The following is a 19,714-nucleotide window of genomic DNA, read 5'->3' as shown; positions in this document are numbered from 1 at the left end:
TTACAAAAAAAGAAAATTACAGACCAATGTCACTGATGAATATAGATGCAAAAATCCTCAAAAAAATACTAGCAAACAGAAACCAGCAACACATTAAAAGGATCATACACCATGATCAAGTGGGATTTATCCCAGGGATGCAAGGATTCTTCAATATATGCAAATCAATCAATGTGATACACTATATTAACAAATTGAAGAATAAAACCCATATAATCATCTCAATAGATGCAGGAAAAGTTTTTGACAAAATTCAACACCCATTTATGATAAAAACTCTCCAGAGAGTGGGCATAGAGGGAAGCTACCTCAACATAATAAAGGCCATATAAGACAAACCCACAGCCCACATCATTCCCAACTGTGAAAAAGTGAAAGCATTTCCTCTAAGATCAGGAACAAGACAAGGTTTTCCACTCTCACCACTATTATTCAACATAGTGTTGGAAGTCCTAGCCACAGCAATCAGAGAAGAAAAAGAACTAAAAGGAATACAAATTGGAAAAGAAGACGTAAAACTGTCACTATTTGCAGATGACATGATACTATACATAGAGAATCCTAAAGATGCCACCAGAAAACTTCTAGAGCTAATCAATGAATTTGGTAAAGTTCCAGGAAACAAAATTAATGCACAGAAATCTCTTGCATTCCTATACAGTAATGATGGAAAATCTGAAAGAGAAATTAAGGAAACACTCCCATTTACCATTGCAACAAAAAGAATAAAATACCGAGGAATAAACCTACCTAGGGACACAAAAGATGTGTATGCAGAAAACTATAAGACACTGATGAAATAAATTAGAGGATACCAACAGATGGAGAGATATACCATGTTCTTGGATTGGAAGAATCAATATTGTGAAAATGACTATACCACCCAAAGCAATCTACAGATTCAATGCAATCCCTATCAAATTACCGATGGCATTTTTTACAGAACTAGAACAAAAAATCTTAAAATTTGTATGGACACACAAAAGACCATGAATGGCCAAAGCAGTCTTGAGGGAAAAAAACAGAGCTGGAGGAATCAGGCTCCTGAACTTCAGACTATACTGTAAAGCTACAGTAATCAAGACAGTATGGTACTGCCACAAAAACAGAAATATAGATCAATCGAACAAGATAGAAAGCCCAGAGTTAAACCCTCGCACCTACAGTCCACTAATCTATGACAAAGGAGGCAAAGATATACAATGGAGAAAAGACAGCCTCTTCAATAAGTGGTGCTGGGAAAACTGGACAGCTACATGTAAAAGAATGAGATTAGAACACTTCCTAACACCATACACAAAAATAAACTCAAAATGGATTAGAGACCTAAATGTAAGACCAGACACTATAAAACTCTTAGAGGAACACATAGGAAGAACACTCTTCGACATAAATCACAGCAAAATCTTTTTTGATCCACCTCCTAGAGTAATGGAAATAAAAACAAAAATAAACAAATGGGACCTAATGAAACTTAAAAGCTTTTGCAAAGCAAAGGAAACTACAAACAAGATGAAAAGACAACCTTCAGAATGGGAGAAAATATTTGCAAACGAATCAACAGACAAAGGATTAATCTCCAAAATATATAAACAGATCATGCAGCTCAATATTAAAAAAAACTAACAACCCAATCAAAAAATGGGCAGAAGGCTTAAATAGACATTTCTCCAAACAAGACATACAGTTGGCCATGAAGCACACGAACAGCTGCTCAACATCACCAATTATTAGAGAAATGCAAATCAAAACTACAATGAGGTATCACCTCACACCAGTTAGAAAGGGCATTATCAGAAAATCTACAAACAACAAATGCTGGAGAGGGTGTGGAGAAAAGAGAACACTCTTGCACTGTTGTTGGGAATGTAAATTGATACAGCCACTATGGATAACGGTATGGAGGTTCCTTAAAAAACTAAAAATAGAACTACCATATGACCCAGCAATCCCACTATTGGGCATATACCCAGAGACAACCATAATTCAAAAAGACACATGCACCCCAGTGTTCATTGCAGCACTATTTACAATAGCCAGGTCATGGAAGCAACCTAAATGTGCATTGACAGACGAATGGATAAAGAAGATGTGGTACATATATACAATGGAATATTATTCAGCCCTAAAAAGGAACGAAATTGGGTCATTTGTAGAGATGTGGATGGATCTAGAGACTGTCATACCGAGTGAAGTAAGTCAGAAAGAGAAAAACAAGTATCATATATATTAATGCACATATGTGGAATCAGAAGAATGGTACAGATGAACCAGTTGCAGGGCAGAAATTGAGGCACAGATGTAGAGAACAAACATATGGACACCAAGGGGGGGAAGTGGTAGGGGGGTAGTGGTGGTGGTGGGATGAATTGGAAGATTGGTAATGACATGTATACACTAATATGTATAAAATGGATAACTAATAAGAACCTGCTGTGTAAAAAAATTAAATTAAATTATAAAAACCATTAACTTGGGTGTTTCTATGAGATTGTATTTGGATGAGATCAACACTTAAATAAGTAAATAAATGTAGAGAGTTTCTAAGCTCATTGATTAACTCATGTGATGTTTCTCTTAAACATTTTGATTTTTTATCAATAATTTTGTGAGATATTTAAGAATATACCTTTTTGTTTGGTTTGGTTTCCACCTAACTTTTACCTATCTGGAATTTAAACTGATATTTTGTCAGAAGAGGTTGTACTTCTTCACAATCATCATCTAAATCAAGAAGAGAATAGAGCCCAGTTGGGAAAGGTAGAGATGGAGGAGGGGCAAGAGACAGAGAGAGAGACCATGCTATTATAGCTGGTAATGGTGGGAGCACAGAACATTTCATACAGGGGATATCCTTTAATTTAGCCAAGGAGGAGGAAAACAAGACGACAGGTAGAGTTGTATGTGAGGTCTAAGTAGGCTCAGAGGATGTCATTGAAACAAGAATATATGAAGCTTATTTGGAAAACTGTGAGCAGCTCAGTTCAACTGGAATAAGGTCAACTAGTGAAGAATAGGCACAGTGGAAGTTTAGGGCCTGAATATTGAGTGTCATTGTTTAATTTCAGGCTTAAAAATGTGTTTCTTCAATAGGAAAGTAATAAATAGATAAAATATTTTGTTCAAATGAGAGGTATGAAAAGCCTCTAACTGTAAAAAAAAAAAAATTTCCCTTGCTGAGAAACAGTTTTCTGGGATGGGAGACGCCTAAAAGTACAGAGACTGGTATAGATAATTAGTATTGCATTCTGAGCTAGGGCAAGTTCAGTGGAACTGACAGGGGAGATTTAAACGAGAGAAAACTGCGGAGACAATTACCTCTTAAAGTTCAACTTAATGGTAGGAACAGACAGCAAATGAGTTAAAGGTGAACTCAAATTTGTCATTTGAAGTACTGATTAGTCACTGGGTTCAAATATCCAATATGCACTTGAAATTGTGTGTCTGAAACTTAGAAAGGAGACTGTGGAGGTAGATCTCAAAGTCATTAGTATAGATACAATAGATGGAGCTGTGGGATAGGTACCATTAAGGAAGGGATAGGAAGGGCTAAGCAATTGAGGAATACTTATGAGGTTTAAGTTGGAAAAGATACCAATGAAAGGAGTGAAGAGAGAAAACAGTGGAAGATACAGAAGAAATAAACAGAGAAGTAGGAGAACAACAAGGCAGTGGCATGGATCAGCTTGGTGCAGAGAAGCCTAGAAAAACAGTTTTAAAAGAACTAAATTACTGAGCTAGGTTGCAAAGAGATAAGGATTTTATAGCAGAGGGAGACTGAGTCAGTTATTATAGACTACTTTATTTTTTTTAATTTTACAGCACAGGAAAGGAAAAAATGCTAAAGTAGCTTAAGCAGGTATCCAATTTAAGGAAAGCTCTCTTAGGAGGAGAAACAAATGGTTTGTCATTGATAATATCTTTGTTGTTCATTTTCCATGAGAAACTATTAAAAATACAGAGGTAAACATAAAAGTGAGGTATCCAAGAATCTAGAAAAGGGTAGACAGGGAACATTCATTCAAACTAAAAAGCTGGTAGGGGAAGAAACATAGGCTTTTAAAGAAAAAAAAGGAAGTAATTCCGTGTTATATGACATTGACCCCAACAAGTACATTAAGGATTGATTTATGAGAATAAGGGGCCAGAAGTAAAACTGAAGCATAAAGTATAGGAAACCTTTGTAAAAGCCATCATTAAAAATGTATCAAATATTTAAGAGGAAATGAATAAAGGAATATATTTGGCAGCAGTAAGAGGACCCACTATGATGCAAGAACATAAATTTTTAAGTAGATGAAAAAACAGATTTGTGGATTCATCTAGTATTATAAAAATTCTTTGTATCATGCTTCCTCAGTTCATTTCTTTGCTTACTAACACATTCAGTAGTCATATATTAAGAAGGTACAATGCATTTTTAGTATATAGGGCATAGATGGAGACATAAGAATGCACAGGATACAGTTCTAACCGAAGACTTACGTTTAGAGGATATGAGAAAAGAGTTAAGTGATGACAGATGAGACTGACGGATATGAAAGAATCAGATGATGAAAAATTTGATTTGACATATTAAAGATACTCTCTTGAAGAAAAAAGAGATTCACTGGAGAATTTTAAGCAAGTGTGTAACATGACCCCTTTAATGTTTTAACAAGTCTACGCTGTTAGGGTGTAGAATTAATTGGAGGGATAATACTGAGGACATGGGAGACAAGTTAGGTTATTGCAATAGCCCATATGCTAAGTCAGCAGCAGCAGCGGGGATAAAGGAGAAGAGGAGTTTTGGGTATGAGTGCTATAAGGGAAGCACTTTAATAAGAATGTGTGATTGATTGGACTAAGAAAGGTGAGATGGGGGAGGAGTCCAAGATCATTCTGTTGGTAGAGAGCAGTGTTATTGACTAAACAATAGTAAAAGATAATTGAGGAACCTGTTTGAGTGTGGAAAGAAAGATATTGGTAAGGCAAAAATGGAAAACATTGAAAGAGAATGTGATTCTAGGCAGGAAATAAGCACATAATTGAAATAACATACCATGGAACCCAGATTTGGGCAAATGAAATCAAAAGGGATAAGGAGTGTAATGCAGTTAGAGATCAAGGTGGCACACAAAAATAGATCCAGCGGATATTAGGGAATGGAGAATGTTAAAGCCAAGAAGATCCTCTTCTCAGTAGACTGAGGCTCACACTTCCATTTTTAGCCTTGGCTCCTGTGACTATAAACATCTACATGACTCCAAATCTTACACATCCTCAGTCCTAATCTCTCTCTAAAGGTTCAACATCATATTTAAAACTATTTTCTTTATCTCTTTACCTCACTTTTCAATAGCTATCCCAAACTTAATCCATTTCTCAAACTGATCATGTTATTTCTGACCAGGGATAGTAATCAAAATATTCACAATCGATATAACACAGGTTCATTGGTGCTCAACTAAGCAGAATGGACAACAGTGAGAAACTGACCAGTGTCAGTTGCAACAGACCATTGCGTACCAGCTGAGTAGGAAACTCTTTTCCTACTATTTTCCTTCGAAAGTCCTTGCTTACACAGTATCATTTGACTGTGCCATTATCGAGTCTCCCAAGGTAGAAACATTGGAACTATCCTCTCTTTATTCTCACATCCATCATCAAATCTTGCTGAATCTATGGCAATTTGTCTTTTTTTAATTTTTCTTCTCCATTCCCATAGTGTTTAGTCCAGACCTTAATTATATCTTAAACTATTTCACTAGTCTTTTATCTGGTCTCCAAACACATAATCGTCCACACTTACTTTACTGCGTTCAAAGGTCTTCTTTCCACTTCTTTGCCCAGCAGATGACCACTCACTAGGCAAGAACCAAATTCAATGTATTTTGATGTCCTTCTAAATACTCCTTATTCTGGTTCAGCACTTCTAGACTCCCTTAACATTTGTTTAAAACTCTTTCAGCCATCTCTGGGACACATTAAAATTATATGTCCACATCTATCTTTCCAAAATAGATCCTCTGACTCAAAAAGTGTGACTTATTATCACATACCTGGTTACTGAGTAAATACTGATTTTTTTTTTTTCAACAGGAAGGAAGGAGGAAATAGGAGGCAGAGAGCAAACACGTTGGATATGGGTAATTCTGAACCTGGAATTTTGTGGCTGAAGCCACCAACGTGGTGTCAAGACTTAAGGGCAGTTTGAGGGGAGCTATGATAGAAGAGTGGTGAGGGTTACTGGAGTTGAAAAGGCAGAATTGTGAAGGTAGGGCATTCCTGTCAACATATTGCTAGAACCTCAAGAGATGAAAACTAAAAGAGGAGTTGAGAGGAATATCACAGTCCAAGAAAGATATCATACAGGAAGTTTAGAGACAATACATCCAAGTAGTAGACAGCAACACTGAAGATGGAAAAAAGGTTCATTTTAGCAGATGGAAAGGGATACTGATCTGCATTGTTAGGATGAACAAGTTTGATACCCAAGAGTATCTGAGCTTTGTAGTTCGAGAGAAGCACATGCTTCATTATTTTACATGTGGAAACAATCTTTACTCATCCCCTATTACGGTCTCTACTTATCCCTTATTATACACCTATTTAGAGAGTCCTGTTATAACTCAATTTTGGAGACAACAAAAAAATACTTCTACAAGAAAAAAATATTGCATTGCTTTATTTTCTGCTTCTTATGTTAAGAAGAATGAATTTCATCGCTTGAATCCATTGGGGTAGGTATACTGGAACAATGAATTAAGTCATTTGGAACAGTTGTGCACAGAATAGGGCGTATGTTAAGAAAGAAGGCTCTGGAGTTGGTCTTTTTCTGTCACTTACCATCTCTGTAATTTTTGACATGTCATTTTCTTGGCTTTCTAATTTGAAAATGGGGATAACTATAATTAATCTGTGGTGATGTTATGAGAATTGAATAAGTAAGAGAAACTGGCATGTAGAAAGTACTCAATAACTATCCTTATTGGGTATGTTGGCAACTATAACAATGTCTACACATTTGGCTGGAGAGATAACAGACACCTAGGCAGGTCATCATGACCCACTGCCTGTTTTGTTCACAGGCATTTCTGGAAGAACTCAATGGACTTTGTAAAGGTAGGAGGAGGCAGACATTCTAAATTCAGAGCTCACTCACATCCCTACTCTTCTCTTTTTTGGAATTGATCAAGATTGTGTTTTCTAAAACTATAAAATGTAAGCTCTACATATAAAAGAAAAATTACCGTTGCCCTTTATGGCCATGCATTTAGACAGAAGCAAAAGGCATGTTCCCTGGAACATTCTCGTCCCTAGGATTTTCTTCCCTTCCTTACTGAGAAGATGCCTGCCGCTGAGGATGGTGCAAGGCCCTTCTGCATTTCTTCTGTACCCAAATAACAGCATTTGAAACGATTATCTGGGGGGGAAAATTCAGTGCTGAAAAACTTACCTGAGGAAATAAATATCTGATTTGAATTAGTTCTGACTTACTGGAAAAATGAATTCATGCTCACTTTCTATAATGAGAAGCAAGTTAACCCATCCTTACTGACTTCATTCTCATACTTCATAAGCGCTCTTTAAAGCAAGGTTTTATATATCTTATTCAGAAACTATAGGTTAACAAACCTTCCTGAAAGTTATCATTGAAATTCCGAGATCCCTCATGTCTTACCTGGCTGGTGCACATATGGTATTATAATAATAACAACTCAGATGATCTGGCTGTGGTCTCAGCTCTAACGCACAGGATTGTCCTCTTACTCCCTTCCTACTTTCTGTCCGAGAAATTCTGAACACTCAAGGATGATATTTAACATGTACTCACAAACAAGTCAACTCCTCTGGGATCCTGCTGTTATCCATGCCCTTCAGCCTCCTCCAGGCACGTTTTGAGTTCCACTGTGCCCAGAGATGATGCTGTTTTTGCTAGGTGTTTACTGCAAATTACCATGTCCTCTGACTGCTGCTAAGTGAAGACATAAGGTCCTTTGAGATACTTAAATTGTAAGGCATATTAAGGTGAGAAAGAGAACAATTTCTATATCCCCTTTGGTTGCACTGTTAGAGGTAAATTCAAGGACTGAATTGTTCTCTACCACACTACAGATATTTTAGTATAATAATGCTTGCTTTCTGTCTTTACTTTTTAAACACCTGTTCTATATCTAAGTTAGAATAGAATCCACTGGGGATTGGATAAAATTAGTGGACAAACTCCACCTGTGCTCAAAATCTTCACACAATGAAGACTTTGTTTCTGAGTTATTGTTCCCTTAGAACAGGGAGCCCCTGCAGAGCCATGAAAATAAACTCATGGCAGGTCCATGTAACAAACTAGGGAAGAACATCTGAATCTCTCTAAGACTTCCACTGCTTATTTCCCAATTTTCTAGGCTCTACTGTCCTCTAATACTCACATTCTCCGTATACAAAACCAAAACAGCTACTATAATTTCCTAGCTTTTATTTCACCCTGTTAACCTTATTATTGTTTTCTTAAATATGGGACTAGTGAGGTCAGTTAACTTGAGAGAAGTACCAAAGAAGGAAACTTTTTGTGATTACTTATCAAATGGTTCATTCAGCCAAGTTTGGAAATAGACCTTAAGCCTAGGACATAGAGCTAATCTAGCTGCCATCTTATAGACTGACCAACTCCATCAAGATGGAAACCAGAAAAGACAGTAGCTCCTCAGTTCCAAAAATGTATGGTATTTTAATACAATACAAATTTATTTGATTTGTCATATCAGTGTCTCTGCCATACGGCAAGTTTTCGTTCAGTTGGGAGGACAAATTGTCACCCCTGAGAATAAAGCAAACATTTGAGGAGCAGAGAATCAAGTACTCAGTTGGTTACAATGAATTTTCATTCTATGGAAATGCACTAGAATTTGGAGTAGTCATGGAAGTTTACTATAGTGCAGAGGGGAGCAGGGTTTTAAAGTAGGCATCAAATTTAAATAGATAGGAGGCAGGGATATACATGCTAAGAGAAGAAAATGACACTTTCATATTTTAAAAATATCTGTTGATTCAGATTTCCTTGGTTAGAATTCATTATTGGTGATATATTTCAGATAGCAGTAAAAGTAGGTTAAAATGGGAGTCCATGAGAACTAACATGGAAAGGCTGACCCTTGTCAAATAATGGGGAAAACAGCTTCAGTATTAAGAGCCATGATCTATAAAATAAGAGTTCTCTGTCTGTCATTTGGGCTTTAATAATTTCTCCACATTTTGTACCTTCTTGTTCCAACTATAGACAAAGATTTCCTCTCATGTCACCAAACAATTTCTAAATAAGTAATAGTTGATTTACTAAGGTCTTAAAGTGCAAAGCAAAGCTTTCCAAACTTTAAACACACTTGGCTTTGCTTCATAGAATAACTGAAGCCTATTATCTTTTAGTTAACATTTTTCACCTAAAGTATCTTACTTTATAGCCCTGATGCTTTGGCAAAACTAAAGTAAAACAGTTTAATACATTCTTTATTTTGCAACCCAATAAACTCACTAATACATTGCAAGAACACATCATTGTTGGACTAAAACCAACAATATAATTAGGCTGGTTTACCCATGGGCTTCTGATCACAGAACAGTCATTCATAAGATGTGACACTGGAAAATTTTAATAATCAAAACAGTTTCCGGGGGAGACCTTCAAGATGGTGGAGGAGTAAGACGAGGAGATCACCTTCCTGCCCACAAATACATCAGAAATACATCTACATGTAGAAAAACTCCTACAGAACACCTACTGAACTCTGGCAGAAGACCTCAGACTTCCCCAAAGGCAACAAACACCCCACGTACCTGGGTAGGGCAAAAGAAAAAAGAAAAAACAGAGACTAAAGAACAGGGATGGGACCTGCACCTTGGGGAGGGAGCTGTGAAGGAGGAAAAGTTTCCACACACTAGGAAGCCCCTTCACTGGTGGAAATGGGGGGTGGGGGAGGGGAAGCTTTGGAGCCAAGGAGGAGAGCACAGCAAAAAGGGGGCAGAGGGCAAAGCAGAGAGATTCTCCCACAGAGGATCACTGCTGACTAGCACTCACCAGCCTGAGGGGCTTGTCTGCTCACCCGCCGGGGCAGATGGGATTGGGAGCTGAGGCTCGGGCTTTGGAGGTCAGATCCCAGGGAGAGGACTGGGGATGGCTCCGTGAACACAGCCTGAAGGGAGCTAGTGTGCCACAGCTAGCTGGGATGAGTCCAGGAATGAGTATGGACCTGCCTAAGAGGCAAGAGACCATTGTTCTGGAGTGTGCAAGAAAAGGGGATTCAGAGCACTGCCTAAACAAGCTCCAGAGACGGGCGGAAGCCACGGCTATCAGCACGGACACCAGAGATGGGCATGAAACACTAAAGCTGCTGCTGCAGCCACCAAGAAGCCTGTGTGCGAGCACAGGTCACTATACACACCCCCCTCCCGGGAGCCTGTGCAGCCCGCATTGCCAGGGTCCCATGATCCAGGGACAGCTTCCCCGGAAGAACACACGGTGCACCTCAGGCTCTTACAATGTCACGTCGGCCTCTGACGCTGCAGGCTCACCCTGCATTCCTTACCCCTCCCTCTCCCCAGCCTGCGTGAGCCAGAGCCCCCTAATCAGCGGCTACTTTAACCCCGTCCTGTCTGGGCAGGAACAGACGCCCTCAGGCGGCCTACACACAGAGGCAGGGCGAAATCCAAAGCTGAAATCAAGGAGCTGTGTGAACAAAGAAGAGAAAGGGAAATTTCTCCCAGCAGCCTCAGGAGCAGCGGATTAAATCTCCACAATCAACTTGAGGTACCCTGCATCTCTGGAACACCTGAAGAGACAACGAATCATCCCAAAATTGAGGCAGTGGACTTTGGGAGCAACTGTAGACTTGGGGTTTGCTTTCTTCATTTAATATTTTCTGGTTTTATATTTCTTAGTTTAGTATTTAGTTTATTATCATTGGTAGATTTGTTTATTGATTTAGTTGCTCTCTTACTTTTTATTTTTATATATAGATGCAGATATTTTTTCCTTTTTCTCTTTTTGTGAGTGTGTATGTGTATGCTTCTTTGTGTGATTTTGCCTGTATAGCATTGTTTTTCTGGGTTTCTCCTAGGGTTCTGTTCGTACAATATCTTTTCTTTCTTAAAAAATTATTTTCAATTTTTCAATTTTTTATTTTAATAACTTTATTTTTCTTTCTTTCTTTTCTCCCTTTTCTTCTGAGCCGTGTGGCTGACAGGGTGATGGTGCACAGGCTGGGTGCCAGTCCTGTGCCTTTGAGGTGGGAGAGCAGAGTTCAGGACATTGGTCCACCAGAGACCTCCCAGCTCCACATAATATCAAATGGTGAAAGCTCTCCCAGAGATCTCCATCTCAACGCTAAGAACCAGCTCCACTCAATGACCAGCAAACTAGAGCGCTGGGCACCTTATGCCAAACAACTAGCAACACAGAAACAAAATCCCACCCCTCAGCAGAGAGGCTGCCTAAAATCAAAATAAGGTCACAAGCACCCCAAAACACACCACAAGACACGGTCCTGCCCAGCAGTAAAACAACATGCAGCCTCATCCACCAAATCACAGGCACCAATCCCCTCCACCAGTAAGCCTACACAACCCACTGAACCAACCTTAGCCACTGGGGACAGACACCAAAAACAATGGGAACTACAAAACTGCAGGCTGCAAAAACGAGACTCCAAACACAGGAAGATAAGCAAAATGAGAAGACAGAGAAACACACAGCAGATGAAGGAACAAGGTAAAAACCCATCAGACCAAACAAATGAAGAGAAAATAGGCAGTCTACCTGAAAGAGAACTCAGATTAATGATAGTAAAGATGATCCAAAATCTTGGAAAAAGAATGGAGAAAATACAAGAAACGTCTAACAAGGAACTAGAAAAACTAAAGAGCAAACAAACAATGATAAACAACACAATAAATGAAATAAAAAATTCTCTAGAAGGAATCAGTAGCAGAATAACTGAGGCAGAAGAATGGATAAGTGACCTGGAAGATAAAATAGTGGAAATAACTACCGCGGAGCAGAACAAAGAAAAAAATGAAAAGAATTGAGGACAGTCTCAGAGACTTCTGGGACAACATTAAATACACCAGCATTCAAATTATAGGGGTCTCAGAAGAAGAAGAGAAAAATAAAGGGATTGAGAATATATTTGAAGAGATTATAGTTGAAAACTTCCCTAATATGGGAAAGGAAATATCATTCAAGTCCAGGAAGCGCAGAGAGTCCCACACAGAATAAATCCAAGGAGAAATATGCCAAGACACATATTAATCAAACAATCAAAAATAAAATACAAAGAAAAAATATTAAAAGCAGCAAGGGAAAAGCAATAGATAACATACAAGGGAATCCACATAAGGTTAACAGCTGTTCTTTCAGTAGAAACTCTGCAAGCCAGAAGGGAGTGGCAGGACATATTTAAAGTAATGAAAGGGAAAATCCTACAAACAAGATTGCTCTACCCAGCAAGGATCTCATTCAGATTTGATGGAGAAATTAAAACCTTTACAGACAAGCAAAACCTAAGAGAATTCAGCACCACCAAACCACCTTTACAACAAATGCAGAAGGAACTTCTCTAAACAGGAAATACAAGAGAAGGAAAAGACCTACAATAACAAACCCAAAACAATTAAGAAAAGGGCAATAGCAATATACATATCGATAATTACCTTAAATGTAAATGGATTAAATGCTCCAACCAAAAGACACAGACTGGCTGAATGGATAAAAAAGAAGATCCATATATATGCTGTCTACAAGAGACCCACTTCAGACCTAGGGACCCATACAGACTGAAAGTGAGGGGATGGAAAAAGATATTCCATGCTAATAGAAATTAGAAGAAAGCTGGAGTAGCAATTCTCATATCAGACAAAATAGACTTTAAAACAAAGACTATTACAAGAGACAAAGAAGGACACTACATAATGATCAATGAATCAATCCAAGGAGAAGATATAACAACTGTAAATATTTATGCACCCAACATAGGAGAACCTCAATACATATGGCAAATACTAACAGCCATAAAATGGGAATGAACAGTAATGCAATCATAGTAGGGGACTTTAACACTCCACTTTCACCAATGGACAGATCATCCAATATGAAAATAAATAAGGAAACACAAGCTTTAAATGATACATTAAACAAGATGGACTTAATTGATATTTATAGGACATCCATCCAAAACCCCCAGAATACACTTTCCGCTCAAGTGCTCATGGAACATTCTCCAGGAAAGATCATATCTTGGGTCACTAATCAAGCCTTGGTAAATTTAAGAAAATTGAAATCATATCAAGTATCTTTTCCAACCACATAGCTATGAGGCTAGATATCAATTACAGGAAAAAATCTGTAAAAAATACAAATAAATGGAGGCTAAACAATACACTACTAAATAACCAAGAGATCACTGAAGAAATCAAAGAGGAAATCAAAAAATACCTAGAAACAAATGACAATGAGAACACAATGGCCCCAAACCTATGGAATGCAGCAAAAGCAGTTCTAAGAAGGAAGTATATAGCAATACAAGCCTACCTCAAGAAACAAGAAACATCTCAAACAACCTAACCTTACACCTAAAGCAATTAGAGAAAGAAGAAGAAAAAAAACACAGTTAGCACAAGGAAAGAAATCATAAAGATCAGATCAGAAATAAATGAAAAAGAAATGAAGGAAACAATAGCAAAGATCAATAAAACTAAAAGCCGGTTCTTTTCAGAAGATAAATAAAATTGATAAACCATTAGCCAGAGTCATCAAGAAAAAAAGGGAGAAGACTCAAATCAACAGAATTAGAAACGAAAAAGGAGACGTAACCACTGACACCTCAGAAATACAAAGGAACATGAGAGATTACTACAAGCAACTATATGCCAATAAAAAAGACAGCCTGGAAGAAATGGACCAATTCTTAGAAAAGCACAACCTTCCAAGATTGAACCAGGAAGAAACAGAAAATATAAACAGATCAATCACAAGCACTGAAATTGAGGCTGTGATTAAGAAACTTCCAACAAACAAAACCCCAGGACCAGATGGCTTCACAGGAGAATTCTCCCAAACATTTAGAGAAGAGCTAACACCTATACTTCTCAAACTCTTCCAAAATATACCAGAGGGAGGAACACTCCCAAACTCATTCTACGAGGCCACCGTCACCCTGATACCAAAACCAGACAAACATGGCACAAAGAAAGAAAACTACAGGCCAAGATCACTGATGAACATAGATGCAAAAATCCTCAAAATACTAGCAAACAGAATCCAACAGCACATTAAAAGGATCATACACCATGATCAAGTGTGGTTTATCCCAGGAATGCAAGGATTCTTCAATATACGCAAATTAATCAATGTGATACGCCATATTAACACACTGAAGGATAAAAACCATATGATCATCTCAATAGATGCAGAAAAAGCTTTCAACAAAATTCAATGCCCATTTATGATCAAAACCCTACAGAAAGTAGGCATAGAAGGAACTTACTTCAACATAATAAAGGCCATATATGACAAACCCACAGCCCACATCATTCTCAATGGTGAAAAACTGAAAGCATTTCCTCTAAGATCAGGAACAAGACAAGGTTGTCCACTCTCACCACTATTATTCAACATAGTTTTGGATGTTTTACCCACGGCAATCAGAGAAGAAAAAGAAATAAAAAGAATCGAAATTGGAAAAGAAGAAGTAAAGCTGTCACTATTTGCAGATGACATGATAGTATACATAGAGAATCCTAAGGATGCTACCAGAAAACTACTAGAGCTAATCAATGAATTTGGTAAATTAGCAGGATACAAAATTAACGCACAGAAATCTCTTGCATTCCTATACACTAATGATGAAAAATCTGAAAGAGAAATTAAGGAAACACTCCCTTTTACCATTGCAACAAAAAGGATAAAACACCTAGAATAAACCTACCTAAGGTGACAAGAGACCTGTATGCAGAAAACTATAAGACACTGATGAAAGTAATTAAAGATGATACAAATAGATGGAGAGGTATACCATGTTCTTGGATTGGAAGAATCAACATTGTGAAAATGACTATACTACCCAAAGCAATCTACAGAGTCAATGAAATCCCTATCAAACTACCAATGACGTTTTTCACAGAACTAGAACAAAAAATTTCACAATTTGTATGGAAACACAAAAGACACCGAATAGCCAAAGCAATCTTGAGAAAGAAAAATGGAGCTGGAGGAATCAGGCTCCTGGATTTCAGATTATACATCAAAGCTACAGTAATCAAGACAGTGTGGTACTGTCACAAAAACAGAAATATAGATCAATAGAACAGGATAGGAAGCCCAGAGATAAATCCACACACATATGGTCACCTTATCTTTGATAAAGGAGGCAAGAATATACAATGGAGAAAAGACAGCCTCTTCAATAAGTTGTGCTGTGAAAACTGGACAGCTATATGTAAAAGATTGAAATTAGAACACTCCCTAACACCAAACATAAACTCAAAATGGATTAAAGACCTAAATGTAAGGCCAGACACTATAAAACTCTTAGGGGAAAACATAGGCAGAACACTCTTATAACATAAATCACAGCAAGATCCTTTTTCACCTGCCTCCTAGAGAAAAGGAAAGGAAAACAAAAACAAATGGGACGTAATGAAACCTAAAAGCTTTACACAGCAAAGGAAAACATAAACAAGATGAAAAGACAACCCTCAGAATGGGAAAATATATTTGCAAATGAAGCAATTGACAAAGGATTAATCTCCAAAATTTACAAGCAGCTCATGCAGCTCAATGTCAGAAAAACAAAGAACCAAATCCAAAAATGGGCAGAAGAACTACATCGACATTTCTCCAGAGAAGATATACAGATTGCCAACCAACACATGAAAACATGCTCAACATCACTAATCGTTAGAGTTATTCAAATCAAAGCTACACTGAGGTATCACCTCACACTAGTCAGAATGGCCATCATCAAAAAATCACAAACAGAGCTTCCCTGGTGGTGCAGTGGTTGAGAGTCCGTCTGCTGATGCAGGGGACACGGGTTCATGCCCCGGTCCGGGAAGATCCCACATGCCGCGGAGCGGCTGGGCCCATGAGCCATGGCCGTGGAGCCTGTGCGTCCAGAGCCTGTGCTCCGCAATGGGAGAGGCCACAACTGTGAGAGGCCCGTGTACCGCAAAAAAAAAAAAAAAAAACTACAAACAATAGATGCTGGAGAGGGTGTGGAGAAAAGGGAACCCTCTTGCACTGTTGGTGGGAATGTAAATTGATACCACCACTATGGAGAACAGTATGGAGGTTCCTTAAAAAACTAAAAATAGAACTACTATAAGACCCAGCAATCCCACTAGTGGGCATATAACCTGAGAAAATCATAATTCAAAAAGAGTCATGTACCACAGTGTTCACTGCAGCTCTATTTACAATAGCCAGAACATGGAAGCAACCTAAGTGTCCATCGAAAGATGAATTGATAAAGAAGATGTGGCACATATATACAATGGAATATTACTCAGCTGTAAAAAGAAACAAAATTGAGTTATTTGTAGTGAGGTGGATGGACCTAGAGTCTGTCATACAGAGTGAAGTCAGTCAGAAAGAGAATAACAAATACTGTATGATAACACATATATATGGAATCTAAGAAAAAAAAGTGGTTCTGAAGAACCTAGGGGCAGGACAGGAATAAAGACACAGACGTAGAGAATGAACTTGAGGACACGGGGAGTGGAAAGTGTAAGTTGGGACAAAGTGAGAGAGTGGAATGGACATATATACACTACCAAATGTAAAATAGATAGCTAATGGGAAGCACCCACATAGCACAGGGAGAAAAGCTCTGTGCTTTGTGACCACCTAGAGGGGTGGGATACAGAGGGTGAGAGGGAGATGCAAGAGGGAGGAGATATGGAGATATATGTGTATATATAGCTGATTCACTTTGTTATAAAGCAGAAACTAACACACCATTGTAAAGCAATTATACTCCAATAAAGACGTTAAAAAAAAGAAAAAAACAGTTTCTGTTAAAGAACAGAACTTTCTGAATGGCCCTTATACTGACTGTCATTATATATATATATATTTTTTTACAGGCAGAAAACGTTTGGTAAAATATAGTGATTCCTAAAGTATAGACAGAATTATATGACATATCTGTATAAAACTGAGCATGAATTTTGCCCTTCTTATTAATTATCCCATTAAATACTCTCACTGTTTTTTTATAATGTCACTTACAATAATATAAGTCATGGGGAACTGACTGCTTTCCATTAACAGTCTCCTTTAATTTTTAGTAGTTAATTATTATTTTTATTTATTAAGAAGGGAAGGTAGTGAGGTTTCGTGAACTTGATAGGTATCATGGGTGAACACCTGCCACTCTTGGGTACTTACATAGATGAGTTCAGCTGCAATAGTGGCCTGAAAGAGACTCAGCAGTTCAAGCAGGAGGTCCAGATGAGCATGCCGTAGAAGATCCCATCTTACAAGAGTAACCAGAGCTGGCAGAAGAACATCAAGTACTAATGGGTGTAGGACTATCTGCACAACATGATGGAAAGGGCCCCAAAGTGGGTGTTTATCTACTACGTGTTTGTAATAAAGAGATTTACATTTCTGGCCCTCCATCTTAAACAACTAGTAAAAATCAAAAAAGATATATGAAACAAAGTTTTTCAGAAACTGAATGACAGACAGTGCAGTATTATGATTCCTACATGAAAATGAAACATGAGGCCAACCTTAGGATTGCCCAGATAACTGCTTAGAGGCAGTTTCCAAACTGAAGTAGAGGAGAGGGGAATCTAAACAGAGCCATGTAATCTTTCTCAGTTTAGAAGACACAGTTTGGAGTTTAGAGAGTCCAGAGTAGCTAGAATACATGGGGCAGACTACTGTAGAGAGAGGAATCTTTTGGAAAGAAGGTTCTGGTGATCTGAAGGCCCTCCTTGAATGAGTACTGAATTTCAAATTTGTGAGAAATAACCACAAGAACAGAATGCATAGAACTATCCTCAGGACTCAAGTAGGGCTGGGTAGAGTTGAGTCTACCAACCAGAGTGTTAAGACCTCATGGTAAATGGACATTAGGTAAAATCATCAGAGAAATACTGAATTAATTGTGGAAGAAAGCCCTAAATAGTGATCTTAACAAACCTTAAAAAAATTAAAAGCAAGTCTTAGAAGGGCCAAACTGATTCCAAGTAGCTTAGCTTTTGACAACAAAAGCCAACTTTAATGGGATACAACAAAACCTAGTACTCACTATAAAATTTTAAGATGCCCATCATCCAATCAAAAATTACTAGTTATGCAAATAATCTGGAAAGTATAATTTTAATTATGAAAAATAATCAATTGAAATTGATACAGAATTAATAAAGATGATGAAATTAAGTGACAACAGTAATAAAAACAGCAATTATAAATATGCTCCATATACTCAAGAGAGCAGAGGGAACCTTGAAAACATGATAGAGTGAGAGAGGACAAATGCAAAAGAGATCTAAAGGAAACTCTTTGTGGTAAAATGTGTATTAAAAATATATTGGATACGAATAATAAAAGATAGACCCTCTATAGAAAAGCCTTAAAAAAACACCTTGAATCTAAAACTTCAAGACATAGCAGTGGGAATTATAAAACTTAAGCACAGGAAAAAAAAAAAACAAAAAAAGGGGGCTTCCCTGGTGGCACAGTGGTTGAGAGTCCGCCTGCCGATGCAGGGGACACGGGTTTGTGCCCCAGTCTGGGGGGATCCCACATGCTGCAGAGCGGCTGGGCCCGTGAGCCATGGCCACTGAGCCTGCGCTCCGCAACAGGAGAGGCCACAACAGTGAGAGGCCCGCATACCGCCAAAAAAAAAAAAAAAAAAAAGCCAGAAAAAGGAAATGAACAAAGCACCAGTAACTAGTAAGACAATAGTATATGATAAAACACACCTGAAATTGGAACATGAGAAAATTAGGGGAAGACAGTAAAAATATTTGTAGAAACAGAAATCATCTAATGATGAACTATATTATAAACTGAACGGTTGTCAAACTAATATTAACTGCAGACCAAATTCAGCATGTAGCCTGCTTTGTATGACTCCTGAGTTATAAATCAATTTTGCATTTTTAAAAGGTTGAAGAAAGAAAAAAATATGTGACAGAGTTGCTATGGGGACACAAAACCTAAAATAGTTACTATGTGATCCTTTACAAAAAGTTTGTTAATCACTGAGATAAACTCTCAACCAAAGAACAAAATGAAGCACAGGCCAAATTAATACAAAGAAACAATGCCAAGTACACCCATAATCAAATTATTTAAAAAAACAATACAAAAGACAATCTTCAGACAATCAGAGTAAAAGTAAGTGTTATGTACAGAGGACTAAAAGCATGATAGCAGAATGCTTTTCAAAAATGGTACAAGTCAAAAGAAATATTTTTGATATCCTGCTAATGGAAAAACAAAACAAAAACTGTCAAACTATCAACCTAATATTCTATATCCAATGGAAATTTCTTTCAAAGATAAAATAAAATGTTTTAAAGAAAAAAAAATTGAGAGAATGTATTGCCAGCATATCTGCACTACAAGAAATGTTAAATGAAGTTGACACAGAAGAAAACAAGAACAGACGAAATGTGGGTCTAGACAAACATGAAGAACACTGGAAATACTCAATGCATAGATAAA

This window comes from Monodon monoceros, unplaced genomic scaffold (assembly GCF_005190385.1).
Source record: "Monodon monoceros isolate NGI ecotype Baffin Bay Population unplaced genomic scaffold, NGI_Narwhal_1 Super_Scaffold_4, whole genome shotgun sequence".
In the NCBI taxonomy this organism is placed as follows: Eukaryota; Metazoa; Chordata; class Mammalia; order Artiodactyla; family Monodontidae; genus Monodon; species Monodon monoceros.
The sequence above is the reverse complement of the archived record's forward strand: the minus strand, read 5'-3'. Positions refer to the sequence as shown.